The sequence below is a fragment of the Buteo buteo genome, chromosome 10, assembly GCF_964188355.1.
Source record: "Buteo buteo chromosome 10, bButBut1.hap1.1, whole genome shotgun sequence".
In the NCBI taxonomy this organism is placed as follows: domain Eukaryota; kingdom Metazoa; phylum Chordata; class Aves; order Accipitriformes; family Accipitridae; genus Buteo; species Buteo buteo.
The window spans coordinates 8,130,224-8,152,658 of record NC_134180.1 but is presented as its reverse complement, the minus strand read 5'-3'; the positions used below and the strand labels follow the sequence as shown (position 1 = coordinate 8,152,658).

At 50.2% G+C, this 22,435-nt stretch overlaps 1 protein-coding gene across 1 annotated transcript in view; it reads left to right on the top strand.

Moving 5' to 3' along the window:
• Positions 1 to 22,435, top strand: part of PRRX1 (paired related homeobox 1) — a 43,355-nt gene that overhangs the window by 1,197 nt on the left and 19,723 nt on the right. The gene's annotated exons all lie outside the window — the stretch shown is intronic.

Below are 22,435 nucleotides of genomic sequence, written 5' to 3'. Positions count from 1 at the left end.
GCGGGATACCGGGAAGCTGCTCGGGGCTCTGGATGGCGACCGGACGATTGTCCGACGACCCGCCCCGGAGCACGGCGGCTCGCAAACAGCCCGAGGGTGCGTGTGCGGCCGCCAAGTGGAGCCGCCGATCCTCTCCTCCCCGAGTCCCCCTTCTCCCGGTGCGGGCCTGATCCAGGCCCGGCGGGCAGGGCAGGGCGCAGACCTGCCGCTGAACCGCCCGTCCGAACGGGTCCTCGCTCGGGAACGGCGAGTAGCCCGAAAACAACCGCCCCGCGGATGGACGGGCGCCGGCTTGCGCGGCATTTTCCAAGCGCCTCCTGTTATTTTTCCAAGGGCAGCGCTGTGGGAAAGGGAGAGCCGCGGCGGAGCGGGGTGAGGTGGGTGTGCGGGGCCAGCAACCCCCTCACCCCCCCTTACCCTCTCTCTGCTTTCTCTTAAAAAATAGATATATCCCCGGCCGCAGGGACTGGTCGCGATTTTCGTTGTGGGTAAGGGCTGGTTGCGGCCGCCCCCGCCGTGTCTCCCGTGGAGTGGGCAGGGGCCGCGGACACGGGCTCGTTTCCTAGGGAGCCCCCCCAGCCTGGGCCGGGGAGCTGCCCTGCAGCTGCCGGCGAAAAGCAGGGTAAAAAAAAAACAAAACAACAAACAAAACAAAACTAACAAAAACCCAAACCAAAACAACAAACAAAAACAAAAAACCCGAAAAGCGAACGAAAATTGCAATTGCAATTTTCGTTCGCTTTTCGGGTTTTGTTTGTTTTCCGCCGGCAGCTGGGAGCTGCCTCCGACCCTCTTTTTCCCCACGGATCCGACGTGGCTTTCTCGGTATCCCGAAGGAAACCGGGCTGGGGAAAGGGGGGAGCCTTCCAAAAAAGCAGCCGCCCTTTACACTACCACCCGTGGGATCCCCGAGCTTAAACATGGCAAGGCATTTTCTCCGGGCGGGGAAGCATCACCCCGAGACGGGTTTATTGCGGGAGGCGGTCGGGAAGGGAGCGACCGGTGGGTGGCTGCCGGAGCGGCTCCCTTCCCTCCCGGGGAGCCGGACCGGGGTGCAGCTGAGGGACCCACCGCCGCTGGGAGATGGCTGTAAAAAATTTTCCTTCCCAGGACCCGGAAAAATGCAATTTCTGGCTCTAAAGGTGTATATTTTAGCGGGGAAGGCAGTGATTGCTGCTCCCCCCCCCCCCCCCCCCCCCCCCCCGATTCAGCTCCCTTTGCCGCAGCACTGCGGCCGGAGGGTCTCTGAGATACTAACCAACAAGTTACGTAGACAACTCTCTTTTTTCATTCTGTTCCCCCCCCCCCCCACCCCCAGTTTCGTTTATCATATTTTATTTGGATGTGATTTACTCCTGATGCCGTCCCTTGCCAACTGCTGAGCTCTGCGGAGCTTGCTTGGTCAGCCTGGAAAAGAGGGGCTGTGTTTCCCCGCTACCCACCCTGCTCTTAGAGCATGAAAAGCACCAAAAATCCCTGTCTGAGGGTGTGTTTCCCAGCCAGCATTGCCAAGCAGGGACCAAACTACAGCTTCAAATAAATTAGAAGTTCTCTGAATGCTGGAAAAGTTTAATGCCGTTGCGGTGAATTAGAAAGTTTTAAAAGTATTCTAAAGTAAGCAAAAAAAAAGGGGGGGGGGGATAAATTCTCCCTGGTTTATTGGGCAGAGCTGTCATCTGGGCTTTCTGACTCTTTCACTGATGTGTTTAGCAGATCCCATGACTCTCCCTGCCTCAGTTTCCCCACCTATTGCATGTGTTTCGTGAAGTGTTTTGCAATCCATGCAGGAAGAGGACTGTGCTGGAGCTAGGCTACAGAAGCATGAGATTTTCTTGGTGAAAAATGAGAGCTGGTTCAGTGGAAAAGCTAACACAGGGCTCGGTTATTCTTCATGTTACTAAGGGAGAGAAGGTAAAAGCTGTTTGGAGAAATTGTGGAATGTCTCAAGAATACTAAAAATGTTCTTCCAACCTGGAGGAAAGTCAGGTAGTCTGTCAGTAATTTCTGTCCCAAACTAAAGTGAAAAGCCAAATTATTGGTGCTATTTTTGTCATCCAAAATTAAGGGAAAAACTTTGACACAGAATTGAAAAAAGGTTTTATTTGGACATTTCAGATTGAAGGAACTGTTTCACCACTACTTCATTTGAAAGAGGTTCAGAAGAAAACGTTTCTCTTATTAAAAAGAAAAAAAACCCATCATCCCTGGGAGTAGCTGTGATTGTAATATTTACAGGGAGAACTGTCAGCGTATTAAGGAGCTGATTTTTCAGTGGCGTTGCGAAGCTGTCACTCTCGTTGACTTTAGTTCAACTTATAGCTCAGAAAACCATACCCTAAAAGCTGATACGATTCACAGCAAACCTCCCTGCCTCTGCTGCTTAGCCAGGAAGACTTTGCAATCCGAGTTCCTCTTCATTGCAAAACCACCTGTTAAGATAGAACCGACTCTTGCTTTGGTTGCAGGGCTTGTGCTAACTCCAGCTAAAACTGGGATGAAAATGCGGGTCCCAGCTCAGCAGAGGGGACCCCCTGAGTTTCCCAGCAAAGACAGTTGGCTCCTGTCGCTCCCGTGCCCTTTGGGGATGGCAGAAACCTGTTGGTGGCCTATGATTTCCCAAAGCTTGTGACTCTGAGTAGGGTTAATTCTCCAAATCCAGAGCTGGTAAGCTATTAGCTTGCTTTTTTTTTTTTTTTTTTTTTTAATAAGTTGGCATTTTTGACCTCTGCTTTTTTTTTGGTTGGTTTGTTTGAGTCTTGCTGTTGATGGCTCATAAAACGATGCGGAGAAAGCGTGAGCAGCGAAAGAAAAATTGTTACGCTCAGATTTCTTTTGTGAGGAATGAATAAACCCCACTTTGGTCCAGTACGTGTACAAGTTCTGCATATTGGAGTTATTACTGTCCTTTAATTTCTCTTCAGTATAAAAGCGATGGCAGCTTGGGTGCTGCACTTCTCTCCCAGGCTGGCAGATTATGTTAGGCTGTCAGGGCTGGTTCATGATTAGAGCTTGGGGCAGAGGCTGCCTGCAGCCCCCCACGACTTCTTCTGTCTCAGCGGGCATCATGACCCCTCAGCACTGCTGCTCCTTCCCAAGGAAGCAGAAACCCTGCCAGGGTGGCCGGGAAGAGGTGAGTTTCTTTGCTCAGGCTGGGTCAAGCAGAGCATCTGTGCTGGCTTCAGCCCCTTCTTCTCAGGCAGCGGGTTGAGAGCACGGGGAAGGGCTTTTTCAGCTGGCACGTTGTTTGGTGATGGATCTTGTTGCCGCAGGATTTTGCAGAGATCGGAAATAGAAATGGTTTCAAGAAAGGACAAGACAAATTCAGGGAGGATTGAGGATGGTTCTTCGCTGCAGCAGTGTATGGAGGCAGCGTCCGGCTCAAGGAGCCGCGACTTGCAGAGACTGGAAGGATGAGCTGGGGCAGAGATCGCTGCGTTGATGCCTGGGCTTATACCCTCTGACTCCGTCATTACTGGCAGTCTGAGACAGGATCCTGAGCTGAAGCACCTTTGGTCTGCTCCCACATGGCTGTCCTTTATGCTTTAATTGCCTCTTTTTAATCAGAGCAAGTGAGGTTGCTGCAGGAGTGAAAATATTGAATTGTTTCTCTTGGGTTTTTTGCTGATCCTGAGGTTGTCTGCGGTATTGTGCCTCCCCACCCTTCACAAAAAACCATACGCCTTCTTAAAAAGAGGTGGAAGAGCTCTGGCACTGCTTTGAAATGTGAAAAGCGATTTGGTGGGCTGCTGAGTTGCATGGAGGGTGAAGGGGAGAGGAAGCGCCAGGGACAACTGCAGGGTTTTCTTTGCAAGTCTCTGCTTTATCTTGAAGTACTAAGTGGCTCTTTTGTTAGTAAAACACAGCCCTTATTCCCAGAAGATGCTGAGACTGTAGAGTGGGGATGTACAAAGAATAGAAAGAGGGGGGAAAAAATGCAGGGTAAATTGATTAAATCTAGCGACTATTTTCTTCCTCTCTTGTCCTGCATAGCTGATGGGCAAAGGGAGATTCTGCAGGGAGCAGCTGGCTGCTGATGTCCACAGGTTACACACGGGTGACCGAAGGAAACCCGCCACTGCCTTTAACCCCGCGGGCAGCAGGGAGCTTCTTTACAAGGTGCTGCCAAGAAAGACTTTCGAGAACCAATCCTCCTCTTCCAGTGGCTGGAAAAATTGAGGATCAGATCCATATTATTTTTAAGGCACTTGTTGTTTACGTTATCTGCATGAAAAATACAACAGCTTGCTTTTTCTTGCCGGAGTAATCTTGACGCGTGCCAGTTGTACTGCGCGTGTCCTAGAGGCTTCTCGCAAAGAGTGAACGGTGTTCACTTGAGTAAAGGTGGAATAACAGATACCTAACACAGAGCAGTTGTTAAGTTTGATTAACTTTTTTCCATTTATGTTCCTTGGACGTACCTATTTAATTTCATTCTCAGGCTGGCTGGTGCATGGTTATTCCAGCAAGTATCTCAGTGCTGGATATTTTTCTTACATCCCTGAATCCTACAGTTGGAAGCGGGAAAACCTTTTGTGTTTTTCATGTAAATTTCTAGAGCTTCTGGATGCAGACAAAAGATGGAAATGTGACTCTGTCACAAACATAGAGTCTTAAAAAAAAATAATAAAGGCACCAAAAAGCAAACAAAAATGGACAATGTACCGTTACTAACAAATTTTAAAAAGCCACGTGAATTTGAAGGAGGGAGCTGACTCAGTTTGCAAGTGCTGGCCGTGCTGCCCTCCTTCTGGTGGGCGAAACTAGACTTTTATTTGTTTGTGAATTTCACTTTTTTTGATCATAATCAGTTTTGCTTCCTGGTTCTCATGGTCTCATAATTTGCTGATGGTATTTGTGTTTTCAATCCATCCACACAAAGCTTCCAACTTTTTAATTTGAAAAAGATTTTGCTGAAGGTTTTTACTTTTTTCTCCCACCCCCCCCCCCCAAATGTAATGAAAACACTTCCATGAAAATTAGATTTTGAAATCTCTCGTAAAACTTAAAGGCTTGGTCTAAACTGCTAGAACACTTTTAATGAACATCAGCTTTCTGTCATCTGCACCGAGTTTCCACTACTAGCTGGTCTATTTTCCATCTTTTTGATGATGTATAAAGCAGTGATCGCATGGGAAAATATTATCTCAGGGTTAATTTGTGCAATCCTTACTCACAGAAGTCATTGCATGCAATTCAATGGGCTGCTTATATGTATGCCAATTGATGAATATTAGCATTTAAAGACTTGACCAGCAGCCTTGAGTCATGCAAAAAACTTTTTTTTTTTTTTGGCCGGTGGAATATTTCTGTGCAGGCATGAAACAGTTTTGCTGTCTGCATTCAGGGGCACGATCCTTTTGCCTGTCAGCAGAGGTGCAACGTGCATCCAAATATGCAATGTTAGGAAGCGTGGAAAGAAAGAGCAAGAGCATGAACAGAGTATAAGCAGGAGGGGCTGGGAAAGTTGAGTGTTTGATGAGGCAGACACAGAATTACAGGACTGTAATTCCTGTGAGGATATATTCTGGTTTTTTTCCCCTTGGTAACTGAGTTTGCTCCCATGGTTTTTGACATCACCAGAATGGCTTGATGGGATTATAGGTGTTTATTCCTGGTTGCAAGTTGTTTATGATATATTTAATCGTTTTTGAAACCCATATTAAGTAGCCCTGAGGGAGCTGTGCTCCTGCTGGGCCTCCGTTGCATAATGAAGTACATCACGAGTATTTACCAAGTGTCACAATATTCCAGACTTGGGCCTCTGTTTCTGGGGAGGATGAATCACTGCATTGCTGGTTCCCCACCCTACTCGCCTTTCCTAAAGGAGGCTTGGATTTCGGGGCGGAATACGGAGATGTGAAGCGAGAATCATCACCGCCTGGCTGGAGGAGCTGTTGTCCAAGGCTCTGGTCTCACTTTCTGTTTGAACTGTCCTTGTGGCTTTATGCGCAGGGCACAGAAAGGTTTCAACTTGTCCTGGGGTGGTGGAGCACAGAGCATAGGTTTTTAGTCTGGTTCCCTCAAGAAAAACCTGTTGTATGATTGCCGCCGTGGGAAATATCTTCTGAACCCACTGGCTGCTCTGGTGGGAGAGCAGACAGCTCAAAGGGCTGTGAAATCCCAGGGGGGTTATGACAGTCCGGTGGGGTGCAGAGAAGGACGCTAGCAGTGCCTCCCCCTGAGGGGGTCATGCAGCATAAATTCAACCTCTCTCCAGCCCCTGGAGAGTCTCTGGAGACTCTGCGTTGTTATAGACTGTGTCAGTGGAAGCTCACACACGCGTAGACGCAGGTGCCACCAGCCCTATGCCATGGGTCTGTAGGGGTTTGTCCTCGGTCACCCTGTGTTGTGACTGCAGCGCTCTTACAGCCAGGGGACCAAGGGTCCTCCAGGGCAGTCCTGCAGTTCTTACCCCTAGATTTGCTGGCCCTGCTCACGTTTGTCATTCCTGCGTTGATCTGTACACACGTGGTATGTACCTAACCTGCCGTTTCCTTTTCTGCACTCTTTCTGCTGGACCCGGCTGGTTTCTGCTGTGTAGCCCCAGAAGATGCTGTGAGGTGGGAACGGGAGCTCAGCAGAGGTGCACTACGTGTCTTCTGGGACTGTGGTGGCATAATTTTGAGAGAAGCTTCTTTCAGATGAGAACATCTGGAGGATGCTGGTTGGGAAGGGAAGGGAGCAGTGGTGCCGAAGCTGAGGGCTGAGGGCCACCTCCCGCAATGGAAAGCCTGGCATCTGCAAGGATGAGTCTGCGAAGGCCAAAGCTGGGAAGAGAGGCCTGATGAGCAAGCCAGGGAGCATCTATTTCAGCTTACATAGCTTTCTGGGCTCCTCTTTCACCTCCAGAGGCCGAGAAAAGGTTACGCCAGTGTTTAAAGCACTGTCCCAGACAGTCTGGATTTGTCGTGCCCGTATGAAGTGAACATTTGCATTGGGGTGGCAGCCCGGGACGTCCTGGTGCCTTGTGTTCCTGGAAGGGAAGGTTAGAAGAGAGGTGAGGGGAGCCAGCTGTGCTGTTAACAAGTCACTACATCCTATTGCAGCATCCAGTTCGTATTCCACCCCAAATTTCCCCCATTTCTGGCTAGAGAAATTTTCCTACAGGAGAAACTCCAGCCAGTCAGCGAGACTGCTGGGCAGGGCAAACGTCCAAAGAGCCGCTCAGTATCTGGCTAGGACCCTCTCCACGTCTTGATGAGCTGCTCAGGCAGCAAAACTGCTGTTGCACCGAGAGCTGGAATTCATCAGGAGCGTGGGGACATTGCTTCCTGCTCTGAGTCTACCAGCGGATGAACTTCTCTTGTGGCCTCCTTGACCAAAGTAAAACCAAAGTTATCCGTGGCCCTGTACGTCTGGGGCAAGATAAAATTGCCAGCAGCAGCCGCTGAGTGGGCAGGCTTGGAGAACGAAAATGGCATCCAGCTCTGAAGGGGACGAGCTGTCCCAGGGGCACTGGGAACAAAACGGGGTGCCTGGGGGTTTTGGAGCAGGGTGGGTGGCTGCAGAAGGCAGCATCCAAGTAGCTTCCAGCCCTTTCTTGTAGCCAGTGTAGGTGCTGGACCAGTGAAGGTTGGGTAGGTTTTGAACCCACGGAGACCTTTAGTAGTCTGCTGTTTGCTCTCGGTTTTGTTGTGTGTGTGGCTGCTGAATGAGTGGTGTGTGGGTTGTGCTGAGCTGCAGGTGGTGTGCTGGTGAAGCTGTGAAGACCTGCTCAGTGCTTCTGGAAATCATCCTGTTTTCTGGAAGTGTTGCTAATACGACCCACATTTGAAAAAAAAAACAATCATTCTTGCAGCTTTCAAAGGGCCATCACTTCTCGGCATCGGCTCAGCAGAGTCAGGGCTCTGTGGGGATGGATTGGACTTCAATAGGGAAAAGTGCCTGAGCTGTAACAGTGAAAACAGAGTGTTAATGCTCTGGGCCTGGTGCTGCAGAAAGGGCTGCCCTTGCCGGTGGCTCTGCAGGCGGCTCCTGTCCCTATGAAGTCTGGGCTGGTTTCCCGTAAAACTTTACAGCGCTCTCCCAACCCCGCGGTTTGAAATGCCGGTAACACTTTGTACCCGTTATCCTTCTGCATCCTGCGCAGTGTTGCATTTCCTCGTGGATCGAAGGTACAGAACGGAGGTTTGTGAGTCCAGCGCCGAGTTCCTGCTTGGGATGGATGACTCCCACGCTGACAGTGCTGGAGAAAGCTGGTGACAAGCCTGTGTCGCTTTGCTATCCCCTCCCATTTGGCACTGGGAAGGCTGTCTCTAGATATGAACTGGTAGCGCAGCCTGTCCAGTCTTGAGTGCTTGAGGTTGTCAGAGCAAATGTATTGGTGATTTTGCAGTGAGAGAGAGAAAAAAAAAGCTTTCAAGACCAGTCCAGAGCCAAGTTCTGCATCCTGTTGCCTTCACTCTGAATGCTGACGGGAGTCTGTACCTTTCCGTGGATCAGGGCTGGGGAGCCAGGGTGGTGGTGGAAACACGGGTCTGGATTTTATGCACACATACAAGGCAGCCTGCTGGGGAGGACATTTGTCTGCTCCACGTGTTCCCCAGGCAGTGTAGGGCCACTTCGCCTGGGGGTACCGCAGGGCAGGGTTTGCAGAGTGCGGCGTTTGCTGGTACTGGGAGCAGCCTATCCAGAAAAGGCTTGCACCCAAAATCTAAATTGAAACAGTAGGGCTTTTATTCCTTCAAACATCTCAAATGGCCTAGTAGGATGACCCAGCCTGTCTTTTGTTGCTCCAGAATGCCTTTGTGCCTTGGGCACAGAGTCTTGAGGTCTTTTTTTCTGATCACTTGCTGCCATAACTTGACCAAGTTCAGCTCACCATGCCTCAGTTTTCCTACCCATATAACTGGGTACAATCCTGGACCCTAATTAGGGGCTTTGAAATCTGCTGGATGTGTGTTATAGACGACCTTGGCTTTAACAGTGATTTGGGAAGATTCTCCTCCCTCTGCATCGCCCCCAGCAAATTGCTATTTCATCTGCCTCTGTCTCTGGAATCAACCACCTTCCATGTTAATTAACTGATTAGCATTGAGGAGATCCCCTTCCATGGACTGGAGCAGCTTACAGCAAGTTTGTTCCTGCAGGGAACCCACCTTCTGCCCAGGTGCACCTGAGTGCACCCTGTGCCCTTGGGGCGAGTTGTGTTTGCTGCGTGAACCTGTCCGTGGAGTTAAAAGGTTTTCGGTGGCAGATTTTTGCATGCGGACTTGGATCTCCTGAACATCTTGAGGTGCTTGGGCTCTCCACAAAGACAAAGGATGCGAAGAGTGACACGTGCCGGTCAGCTGGAAGGTCCCTGGAGCATCTGGCAGCAGGCAGTGAAATTCCCAGCGGCTGGTTGGGATGGTCGCGCTCTTTTTCTTGGCTATAGTCTGGTCTTGAAGGTTTGGCCAAAAAGATCTTACAGTTTGTTTCATTTGGACAACTGCTGATACGTCTCATGGAAACTAGGGGAATAAGTGCTCACAGGGAATAAGTGCTTGCGACGCATTGCTTGTTTGTGATTTGTTTTTCATTGTTTCTCCTTCAAAAAAAAAATCAGCTAATCAGTAAAAAGAAACAATCACCTGTGATTTAGGAGAGGGATCTCTCGTTGTAAATAATAAATTAGTGTCAGGAGACCAGGCAGACAGAATGCTTGATGAATATCCTGCAGGCTGAAAGTTGTTTATCAAGCCTGTTTGAAGACTTATGACTAACAAGCTCATTTACAGAGTTTGGAGTCTGTTCATGAACCGTTCTCCAGCTGGGAGGATGTGGGAATCATCAGAAAATGTATTCACAAGTTACTCGATCATTTAAAAAAATGATCAAACAAACAAAGACTGGTTTTTGGAAGGGAACTGTAAATTCCTCCTCCCCCCCCACTGGGTTTTCTGAGGCATTCCCCTTAGGAAAACGAGGGGCCTGGAGAAGAATGAAGAACCCCACGTCGCTCGCTAATGACCTATTTTGGTGCTAACCCTTCCTCTGAATGCCCCACCACCAGCCAAGCCCTCCAGCTGCGGGAGAGCTGGTCCCCCATGGGATGTGCTCTGCGAGGTCCGGTCTCGGGCACCCGATGGGATGGATCTGTCTCGTCTCCACCGGTGGTTCCCAGTGGGGAAATTGGGCTTGCTGGGGGAAGTGGCTGCTCTCGTTCCTCTGGAGGGCTTACAGAGCAGATCTCCCCTACGTCACAGCCCAGTGCGTTTCTGCATGGTGTCCTGTAAAGGAGGGCAGCATGGGAGCCACTGGTGTCAACCTGCTGCCTATAAAGGGGGATAAATTCGGCATAAGGAGCCTATGCTAGAGCATTGTGGCTCCGTGCCCTTTGCAAATCTGCTCGCCTGGCCTCGAACCAACTCTCCTGCTCAATGCAAAACACCGCATCTTTATGAGGAGAGGCAGATGTTTTTCACCCCCCGGCATCTCCTGCAGTTCTGCATTGTTTGTGGAGTGTCCTCTTGTTGCGCTTGGCCATGGAGAGGGCTCCAGGTGGGCTCTGCTTGGGCATGCTGCATGTCGAGGAAGATGTGAACCGGGTCAAAAAAAGTCCGGAGAAGAAAAGCAGTAAGGAGAGCTCCAGCATCCAGTTTAGGAGGAAAGAAGAGGTACTTCAGCTCAAGAAGAGGAGGGTATAAACTGATCTCCAAGCCCACCTACTTCTGGTGCAGCAAGGGAGATGGAAGTGAGCAGTGGGGAAATCCTCCCAGGCCTAGTGAAGGTAGGGAAACCCTGGAAGAGATGGTGTGAGGATGCTGTGGAGACCCCAAGCACAGATCTGATAGAGACAAACGTGTGAAGGAATAAACAGGGTAGAGCCGGTCCTGCCTTGGGAAAGGAGTAAGAGGGGTCTGTTGGACATCCTTTCCCCAACTTTCAGTGACTGCATGACTTTAGTGGGAATGTGCCTGTGTGCTTAACCCTGTGTTTCATCTGTCCTAGCCAGCACAATGATGCTGCCTCCAATTTTCCCCCACTTTCCAAGCAGGTTGCTGTGCTGTGCTCAACTGGGTTGCCTGTGAGGCAAGAGGGACCCAGCCAGCTGAGGGAAAGCATGTGGATGGGGAAGGGACACTCTCGCTGGGGGTGACCTGCTGCTGGGAAACCAGGCAACAGATTTCCTAGACATGCCTTTTGGCTTGGGCATTGTGGGCTGGGAGCAGCTGGTGTGATAGAAAAGATAAACTAGTATGTGATTAGCAAGAAAACACCCCGAAAAGCTGCGCTTCATCAGTCTGGGCAGGCTTGTGTCTGCCTTTGTGAGTGCCGTGTGCTTCTCCGGCCAGAGATAGTGTGTGTCTCTGGAGGAGGTTACAGCAAGCGAAGACGACTCCTTGTTCTTGGGAGGGTCATAGCACTGTGCAGAGCGGGGTGCCGAATCCTGATTTTGTCGCCGGCAGTGATGCCGGGCTCCCCATTCTGCTGGTCCCACTTGCTACGTGCATGGCGCTGCTCTCCAGGCATCCTCGGAAGGGCTTTTTTCTCTGCTATGCTTCCCCAGTCTCTGCTCTGAGTGGGAGCGCTTTTGCTCGTGTGACATACTGCTGTCCCTCTCAGGCCATGCAATGCTGAGAGTCATTTCAGACACTTGTGATGATGGATTTGAGTCCCTGTTTCTGTGACTCTCGAGGAAGAGGGGGTTTTTTGTTTGGTTGGTTTTTTTTTCCTCTTTAATTCATCAGAGAAAGGTAGAATGAGAGCCAGTGGCTGGGAGCAAAAGCCAGACATGCATTCAAAGGCAGTAGAAAACATGCAATTTTTAACTGTGAGATGTTATGTAATCCTTAGAAATAACTCTGAAGGAGAGTGTTGGCTTCTCCATCCATGAATGTCTGGAAGCCCTTTTGGAAGAGCTGCTTTTATCAGCCGTGAGTTATTGGTCTCTCTAGCGGGGTAACTGGGTGAAATGCTATGGCTGGGTCTCGCACAGAAACCGGCAAACTGAAGAACTCGGCTCTTTCTGTGGGATGGATGGATGCGCTGCAGCATTCCTGCGCAATTCGATGTCAGGGCTAGTCCTGCCAGGAAATTGGATCACAGGACCAGATGGAGAATGCAGATCCACTCGGTGCAGTCTGTTTACAGGTTTGAACCAAAACATAGTGAGAAACAAAAAAGAAAAGCAATGTCCTCATCTCTGATCGTAACTCAGGCCCTTATGTGAACCAGCTGCCACACTCATTTATAGGACAATCCCCTCTTCAAAATCCCACTGTTAGGAGTAACAGAGATAGGAAAGCCTCTGTAGAGCTACAAAGGGTGAATATCAGACACAGAAATAGCCCAATTCGCGCTCATATTTCGGGACCTTTTCTGACTTTACTGCGGCTCTGAAGAAAACAGGCTGTTGCATGAGATTTCTGGTATTTCTGGCCAGCTTGAGAGTCTGTGAACGGTGTCTCTTGTAATCGCAACCCTGTCGGCTTTGGGTAAAATGAGGAAAACAGGGAGAGCTGCAAATCTAATCAAAGGTGAGGAGGGGGATAAACGTGCTCAGCTTCCTCATGGGACAGAGGGGCTTCGAATCGGTGGGGTGGGCTCCCTGGGAAGGTCAGAAATGGCTGCGCTGGCCTGCCACCAAGGAAAGGGAGCAAAAGGGTTTGCAGGGCCGCAACAATCAGAGCCATTCGCTGCCTACGTCTGCACTCCATTTTGTATTCATTTGTTGCCAGCCGGGAAGGAGCCCGCTAAACCAGGAGTGGCCAAAGAGCCACAGAAAGTCGGCTCCCCCAGGAGCGTTTGTAGCACGAAACCCTCCTGGCTGGTCGTCTGCTCCACTGTCGAGCTCACGGGGACAGGAGCCTTTCTCCACCCTGCCAGGCTGGGCATTTCCCAGCACCGATGCTCAGTGCTCGCGGCCACGTGCTTATGGACACGCTGTTGGCCAAGGAGGATGGAGGCGTGGAGGTTTCCAAATGCGCTTCGTTCCTAGAAGGGATGTTAAGTAAAAAATGTGCCGAGAAATGGTTTGGCAAATGGTTTGGAGGAATTACACTTTCCTTCAGTATGATTAATAATGGGGATGGGGGGAAAAGATCAAAATAATCAAACTCCTCTTAAAACTTTGCTGGGCTAGCCACATTCAAAACAGTCTGGGTGTGAAAACTCAGAAGGTCTCTGAATTTGTCCCAGATTGACTCCAGGCAGGATTTGAGCTTCTGAAAAAATCCTGGCGCGTGAAACCTCCCCCAGGCAGAGCCGTGGCCACGGCTCCAGGGCGTTTGGCGTCACTGTACAGTGCTCAGATACACCTTGTCGTACTTCACAGCTGAGGGTGCTGGGGGAAGTCCTGTCTGCACTGCAGAGAGCATCCCTGGAGACCACCATCCTCTTTGCCCAGGTCCTTCTTCTGAAAACGTGGCTGTCCGCTGCCACTATCAGGAGGTACTACAAGGTACGGATGTGAGTAGCGTCATCCTAAACTGGCTGTGAGGTGGCTGGATTTTGCTGCAGGCTGTGTGCTGTCTGTTAATCCTGCTTTAGGGCAGCCTCTCTGTAAAGAGAAAAACTCTTGCATGCCTGGTGTGCAAAAGAGAGGCAAGTACCTCCTGGGAGAAATGCCTACCCTGACCCGAGCTGGTCCTGTTGTTTGTTTTGAGAGAGTTGAGAGGATGCTCAATGCACTGGGGTCAAGGATGTTGTCATTAGCTAATAGCCGAAGCTGCTTGGGAAGAAGTACTAGACTTTCCTTTAACAATGTCAACAGTCACGACGACTAAAGAAAAGGGCACCTTCCTACCTAGAACCGTAGCCAGGCATTTCTCAGGTGAATTGTTTCAACGTTGAGAAATGCCAATTCTGTTCAACTGCAGCAGGTAGGAAATTTCTGTTGGCTCCAGCTGGAGGGGGGAAACCTCCTCCAAATTAAAGCAGTTATGGAGAAAGCAGATGTTTTGGGTAAATACTTCAATTTTGCTTTTTATTGAAAAGCAGCATCTATGTTGGGGGGGGGGCAAAGATTTTTATAAGCCTTAAAATGGAAAGAAGCCACTTCGTTTGACTTTTTTTTTTCTTCCCCTGAATTTGTTTGCTAAAACTTTTAGAAGACCTATTAGAGGTCAGCTCCAAACAGGCTTTTAAAGTAGAGAGCCGAAAGCCATCGGTTGCTACCAGTGCCTGGTGTTCGGGAAGTGATGCCCCGGGAAGATTTGGGGAGATGCAGAGGGGCTTTTCTGTTATTCTGGTGCCATCTACTGGTCCGAGCCCACAGAAAGGTCTGTGACAGCGGGAAACAGGAGAGAAACACGAGTGGACAGTGTGGTGTGGCCAGGGTCCTGCAGGAGTGTGGGCTGCTCACCCTCCCTGCGCAGGGCACAGGGATGCGGTTGGTGCTGCATGCCCCTTCGTCTCGGTCTCTGCTTTCTCCTGGTTTAATAGTTAAAAAGCCTGGTGCAGCCGTACTGAAACCTGGGACTTGGGCTGCTCGCTCTGAGCCCTGGGCTCTTCCAGCTCTGGCCTTGCCAGGAAAGGCGAGGGGAGGTGATGTGAAGGAGGCAGCCGTCGGTGATGATGCTCCTGCCGCTGTGTACCTCCAGGTTGGGATGTCCGTGGAGCAATCAGGGCTGAGCTCTGCTGGGATTTCCTTTCGCTTTGTCAGAGCAGTGGCGTGCTCTTGTCAGGGCTCTCGGGTGTCTTGTAAGAGCTTAGCTTCGCCCGCTGCCGGCATTAATAATGCCTCTTTCCTTTTACCGAGGCACCAGGTTTTCAAGAAAATTGTAGGAGCTGAATTATTGTCACAGTTCCTGTTCAAATTGTCAAATTGTGGTCGAAATTGGCCAACACCTAAAAAACTGCTGGGGGATCAGAGGCAAAGAGCATGTCTCGTTGTAAGCAGTTTCTTTGGAAAGTCAGTTAAAACCAGCTGAGGAAGCTGGGTCACCCTTTTGGAAGGCATCTCCAAGGGGTTCGGTGCCCAGAGCAGCCCGTCCAAGGACACAGTCTCTTCTCCGGGTGCCCAGCTCTCGCAGGAGGCTGGCGGGAGCTCTGCCGCGGGGTTTCTCCTCCGTCCCTGCCTCTCTTCTGCCACACGTTGCACGTTGGCTTTGCTCTGCCGTTGGCCGGGCCAGCACCGTGCGGCGCGTCCCTGGGGAGAGGGATGTCCTCTGTTGTGGCTGCTTCAAAGGGCCGAGGCTCGTCTTCGGCTTTGCTTCGCTCCAACGTGGCAAGCCACGCTCTGAGCAAGACACAGCCTGCCTTGAACTCAGCTGGCGCAGGAGCGAGGAGGAGGGAAAGCCAGGAGAGGGGAAGAGAGCTTCGATGGGGTTTTCTGACTTTTTTTATTTTACAGTTTAAAGGCAAGACCCACAGCAGGAGACCTAATAGCTCGGGAGCAGCATCTCTGCCTTGCAAATGTACTTTCTTCTCTAGCAAACACAGGAGGTATTACCCCTTTGGTTACTATCGGTAGTAGCTTTTTAAAGTGGTTGGGTTTCAAGCCTTGAAATTTCCCAGCCTCATTTTCTCTAACGATTTGAGAGAAGTCAGAGCTCTTTCTATGTGAAAACTTGAGGCATGAGGAGTTTTTGGACACAGGCTGTACCTGAAAGCTGGAAAGACTGATGCTCAGGTACCGGGGACTGCCAGGTGGGAGAGGATATCCCCGAGCTGCCCAGGCAGTTGCAGGGATTCAGTGCTGTTTTGGGGAAGCCTGGCCTGTTACAGCCAGTGCTGGTGGAGCTGGTGCTGGAGCCACAGGGCAGACATGTGGTTATGTCCGGATCTCTCCGGACACAGCTCTGGCTGAGCGCAGCAGCAGGTCTCCCAAGGCAGGCGGTGAGGATGAGACTCTTAACTTTGGTCATAGGCTGGCAGGTAACCAGGGAAAGATACAGCCTGTGCCCAGGGGTGAGGAGTTTTAGTATTTTATTACCTCTGTGCCCAGGTGATAGATGCAATAAAACTGCCAGAGCAACTGCAAAACAAATGCCTGAGCAATAAAAGAGGTTTGTGGGAGAAACCTGTATGTCGTATCACAGCCCGGGCTCAGCGAGCAAGAGGGCTTGAAGTCATCTGTGTGTAAGTGATAATCGTCGGGAGTGCTTTTGCCTCCCCTGTTCATGTAAGGCAAGATCAGAGTGCTGTTAGCCAGAATGAAATGTAATATTTGTTTTAGTTACTCATCCATCCCTCACTGGAGATGAGGGGATGAATTCTCCAGCTTAAAAGAAGCTTTTCATCTCCAGCTCCTGCAATCTGTCTAATGCTGGGAACAGATTTGGTTGAAATATTACTTGGGTTTACTTTATGTGAAGACGGGTTTTTCTTCCTCTTGCTTTTGATTCAGGAAAGCATCTGTATTCATCAGGGGCACTTAAACTATCTGCGAAGTAAAAGCAGTGTCTAAGCTGGGAGCGGTCCCTGCGTCTGCTGTGAATTCGGCCGGCGCTCGCTCAGGAACAAGCCCGCGGCAGCAGATGACATGCGGTTTGATACGCTTCTTCCTGTCAGACATTGGGAAATAAAACATGATTCCGATACAATCATTTGATGATGTTGGCTTGGTCTCCCTGTGAGTCTCTCTGTAAGGAGAGTAAATTTAAAAGGCCTTTTTTTCCTGACAGAAACCTGGGAGAGTACTCCACGGTCTGCCCTGTCGAAAAGGCCGTCTGACTTCTGGAGCGGGAAATGGTCAAGATTTTCCTGTCCAGTTGCCTCAATTTGGGCATTTCAGCGCCTGACTGCAAGCAGCTTGAGCATCAAAGGGCTCTGCAGATGGGTTTAGCTGTCACACATCAGCTTTTAAAATTGGGCCAACTCACGACAGACCATTACTACCAGGATGCCAGCTTTTCCTGGGCTGGCTAACAGAGTGCCTGAAGCCTTTATGGGAGGACTGTCGTTTGCTGCATAAATGTGCCGTGCCAGTACAGCGGGACCAAAGTCCAGTCTCAGCATTGCTGTGACTCCTTGAAGGACTGTGGCTCTTAATTCTTTTTTTCATTCTTTGTTTTTTTTAAGCTCCAGATTCTGGCGTCATGTGGAAACCTGAGATAAAAAAGTACATCTCTGGCAGTGTGTATAAGTCAGAAGGATGAGATTCAGCCAGCTTTGAGGTTAAAAAAAGGCAGAGGGTGCACCAAGAGAAGGCACAGTCTGTCCGGAGCCTGTCTTGATACTGGTCTCCTACGGAGGCAATCGCGCAGTTCTCGCAGGGTCCAGCTTATGGTCCATGAATATTTAGCTTGGTCCCACTTTGGCTGCTCCTGCTGAGTGCAAGCAACACTGGGCAGCACAGCCAGGGCAAAGCCATCCCCTCTGCCCCAGCCCAGTAAAGACTCACAGACGCACTTAATTTCAAGCCAAGTGACAATTCCTGGGCTTGCAGGAGCAGGGGTTAATTCAAGGGCTGCAGATGCCATGCAGGCATCAGTTTTACAAGTGCCGGAGCAGAGTGTGCTGTGGCGGGGCAGGCTGCCTGCTGCAGGCTGCCGCTATGTGCAAAGTCTCCTTTTCCCCCTTTCATTTTTGTTGTTGCTGTGCAAGTCCTGTGAATGGTTAAACATCCTGCCAGGGCAAGGTAAACGAAGGGTCTTTGCCCAATAAACCCCTGTCTTTGTAGATCTGCTGTAGCTGTGTGCCTCTGACTCAGGCTGGGAAGGAAACAGTAAAGTTCTTGCAGAATGTGGGGACGGGAGTGTTTTACAGCTCACTGAACGGGCTCTGGGTTTGTGGCAGAAAAACATAGCTCAGGCTTACCTCTCCGGAGCCCACTCTGCCAAGGCAGAGATTGTTTCTGGACCAAGAATCTCTGTCGCTTTTTCCAGGTTAACTCAAGATAACACTGGCCCAGTGCAGGCGGCCGAGTGATGGTCTTGCCCTTCCCCGCGCATACGCACTCTCTGCAGAGCGCTCCCGCGTGCGCTCCTGCATGGACACAGCACTCATCCTGAGCAAACACCAGGAAGGTTTCCCAACTCTGAGGTTTCCTTTTCTGGAGCGCTCGGCAAGCCTAAGTGGAAAGAGGTTTGAAGGCCCGAGGAGTTTGCTGGCAGAGCTCTTCCCTCCTCTTGGGGAGGTGGGAATAATCCCGCAGGACAGGGGCAGCGCGGCTGTCCCTCATCCTGGTACGCAGCTGAGCTGTGCAGGATCAGGAGGTGATGGAGCTCCCAAATCGCCACGGTGGGAGCGGAGCCAGGTAACCCACCCGTTGGGCTCCATGCCCTCCTGACCTTTCCATGCTGTTGACTTCAGTCTGTCCCAGCTGAACATCCAGTCTAGAGGAATGGGACGCTTCCCTCTTATTCCTCCTTAGCACTAATGAGCTGTGGGTCTAACGAGCTTGGGGTATCTTGCTCCAAATGGAGCAAGACGCTGCCGTGCGGCTCGGTGGTTCTTTGCAGCCTGGCTAGAGCCAGTGCAAGCCCGGCTCTGCCGGTTGCCCGTCGGCTCTGCCAGTTGCCCGTTGGCTCAGCAAAGCACTTGAAGAAATCAGCTTGCTGTGTCCCAAGCCCTGTGGCTGAACTTGGCCAGCACGCGAACCGGAGGGTTGGGGAGAAGGGTGTCACCAGTTCTAAACCAGGCGGCAGCCTCCTGAGAAGGGGCAGGAAGCGCCGAGTCCCCAGTCCCCCTGCTGAACTGGCGGCTTGCGCCCAGCATTGTAGCCAAGCGTGTTTGCAGCGTTTTACGGGGCATAATCTGTTGTCATCAAAGCCGATGGCAAATTCCGTACTTTCTGCAGCTGACGCTAAATAGGTCTTTTGAAGGTTGTAATTTCTCGTTTAACTGATGCCAGTTGCAAATACTTTGTGCTGAGGAATAACCCCTTAGCGCCAAATAAAATACAGTGGAAGTCTGTGGCATGTTTTTAAGCATATTGTTAGTTACAGCCCTCCTGACAGCGCACATTCTATGCCGAAGATAAATGCTTGGGAGTCTCTTGCCAATTTATGTCCGAAAGGGCTTTTCTTGGATGTCCTCTTCTCTGTGGAAAATGCTTTTCTGTTTTTCCAGCAAACATTTAATGAGCTGTGCTCAAAAGAAAAAGAGGACCTATTTCAGGACCAGACTGTTCTGCTTTAGTTCTCTCCAAGCTGGTTTGGGGCTCTTTGGGTGCTCTTGATCTTTGTTACACCACGTTGCATGGCAATTGGCTTTGCGTAGCAATTTGCATGTTCCAGGACCTGCATGGGGGACGTTTCGGTCCACCCAGCTGCACGCTGCAGTGTCCCTCGTGGCCGGGATTGAAGGGTATTCGCAGCTGACCCGTCTCAGAAAATGCAGGCTGCAGGTACAGTTGTTGGCATATTAGGACACTGGATTCCCATGCTGGGATCTCAAGTCTTTCCATTTGAATTCAATTTCTGTGACCGAGGGGGAGCCAGGAGAGCTGGCGTGAGCGCACTGGGACGCAGGGCTGGTTGGAGGACGTGCCCGCAGGGATGCAGGCTAGCAGTGGCCCGTGGCCAGCAGCTTCGTGTCTGGCTGCTCATGGCTGCTTATGGCTGCTCGCCAGTCCCAGCTCAGCATTGCTGCCAGCACTTCCAGCACGTGCCTGGGACTGGGGGCTGGCAGGAGAGGTCGTTCAGCCTGAGCCATGGTGTCCGTACCCCTTTCTGGGAGATGTCCGGAGAGCTGCACGAGGAGGGAGGAGGAAGCCGTCTCTGACAGGGAGTCACCTGCACGCTCACTCCTGTGACCAGAGAGGTTGGCGGAGATTTCCTAAGTGAAGTTGAAGGCTCTCGAGGTTTCTGGGAGCAGCCAGGAGCAGCTGAGCTTGCTTTCTTAGGGACGAGGTGATCTGAGAAGTCCTCAAGGGATGCTGTTGGTGGAGCAGGGTGGAAAGCCCATCTCGTGGCCACTTGGGTCTAAATCGACCCAGACATCCAGGCTACTGGGATGACGGTTCAGTAGGTCAACAAGGCTGAGGGAGCCCCTGCACTGCAGCAGTGGGGTGCTGTGGGGGCCCGTGCAGGCTGTGCCCAGCGCTCGCCTGCCATCACACAGCTATGGCTGTGGCTGACTCTGAGGGGATCAAGCCTGAGCTTCAGGAGCTGTGCGCTGCCTCGGTCTTATGAAGCACCAGCACAGGGACGTGGTGGCGCCCATCAGCTGTTGGAGTGCCGTTAAACCTTGCTTTGGAGCCCCACTAACCTGAAATAAGTCCATCTGCCTTCATTTATGAATCAAAACTGACAGTTTTTCTGCAAGGGTTAAGAGCAGAGCCAGCACCAATGTGGACCCTCACTGTTAGCGCTGATCATGGCTAGGAAATGCGGTCTGCAATACTCACAAATACACCAGCTAGCATTTGCTTATGCAATTGAAATGAAGTAGCTGCTGTGTACCTTTATACCATACACTGAAAGTGTTTTAATTACTTGCTGTTAATTTATTCTCTGTGCTGTGAAACTCAACAGCATGAATGGCACGATTGTAATGTGAATGCATCCCACTTCTGGTTTATTTTGATGGGATTTGCTTCTTGTCTGCACCCCTGTAAGCACAGGACTCTTCGATGTGTTATGAACAAAGAGAGTGGCACAACACGTCATCCGAGAGTGGGATGTCTAAACAGATGGGTGAGGCGAAGCGACGAAGGAAACGGAGGCGCAGAGGAGCAGACTGGCTTGCCCACAGTCATTTAGAAAGCTGGAGCTGGGGAGTTTACCCTGGCTGCCAAATCCCACCCTGCTCCTCTATCTGCTGTCCCCAGCTTTGCTTTTTTGCTGGTTTTGTTGTCATCTCCCCAAGCTCTTCCCCCAAATACAGCTTCACCAAGAGCTGGGAGCATGGTGCTGGTTCCAGGGACATGAGTCTGGCAGAGAACTGATGAAGTTGGGTCATCAGTCCACCTTTACCCCAGGGCAAGATTGAATTTGCACATGCTGTATAATATATACTAATCACTTGTGTAATCTTGAATCTGGTGGAAGGTCATTTACTTATTTCAGGAGGGCTTTGGTTTGGATGGTTTTAAACCTACACTTACATACTATGTTGAATGTGGCCCTGAGGCTAGGCATGCTCTCTCTAAATGTTATCAAACATCATTGTTTTCCTAGTGAAAAACATCATCTAACTCCCATAGGCTTTGTTGAATAGTTTTTTGATTATTTGGAGAACCTTTTTTTTCAGGTTTCCATTGCAATTCATATTCACATATCAGTTTTTCTTGGCTTAAAAATACTTTGTACTCAACTTACTATATTTTTACTTTAATTGTTAGTAAAAATATACATAATGAAGTAACCAGCAAATTATTTTGCCAGAAGGTTGATCAAAAAAAAATCGTAAGATGTTTTTCTAGGGGGGAAGAAAAAAAAAAAAAGTTTAAAAATTTCTCATTAAACATAATTGGCATTTCTGGACATGACTGACACTAGGAAGTTTGAGAAAATGCCCATGCTAACAGGCCGGGGGACAGGAATTTGCTGTATTTGACGGGCTGTATACAAGAAGGATGCAGCACTGCAAGCTCGGCAGCACGTCTTTGCCAATGTGTCTAGACAGCCCATCTCCACGGGGGAGAGGGAAGCTTATTTCTTGGACCCACTCCATCTGTGGCTGTTCTGATGAGACCAGACCACTTATGGTCTCCTTTATCGATGGAGGCTTTCCACCCAAGCTTTGGGTTTGTGCTGAGCTTGCTCAGCCCTCATTGCCTGGTGTCTGATCATCTCCATGAACTGATTTGGGCTCCTGCAGCCGGTGGGATGCAGCACAGGTGCGTAGCCGTGTTTCTCCAGCTGTGCTACCTTGGGTGAGCCATCAAATCTTTTGCTGGCTTTGAGATACTCCTTTGTTAGGTGAGGATGTGGCTAGTCTGGCAATGGATGCGATTCGTTAGCTAGAGCCTTTAAAAAGGCTTAAATTCCATTAAACTGTGCTAAAACAGCAGCATTTGTCTACTACCCCTGCACCAGACCAAAAGCAGAGTTTTGTGGCTGAGATATCCTGCGTCTCCATACAGGTCCCCTAAATTGTCTTGATCCTCCAGGTTACAGTATCTGACATTTCAGTCAGATTAAGGGCAGCAATCAGCAGATATCCTGTAATATATTCATCACCTGGAGGCAAAGATTATTCCTCTATATTAGGGAGTGTTGTTTCCAACATATCCCTTGTTTGCCCCAATTCGCAGGAGCTCTGACAATCATTATTCTGCCTCCTCTGCTGGGAGTTGTGCTTTTCAAACTGCGGTGAACTCTGTGGAAATACAGAGGTTTCCTTTTTTCAGCCTTTTGATTTAAAATCTCTAGATGATTGTTCAACTCTGGCAAGGAACCATTCAAAATACATTCCAAAATATTCATCATTCCAGCAGGCTAAGAAACATAAGATGTAGCAATTTATTAGCTAATGTGAAATGCATTTGCTGTCCAGAAGAGGCTAAGGATGGACGTGGGTCTGAGCCTGATTTCCCTTTGCATCCCGCAGAGCCGGGGTGCGGAGCACGCTGGACCCTGTGGCCTGTCCCATCCGCCCTCCTGTTTTGCTGAATGTCCCT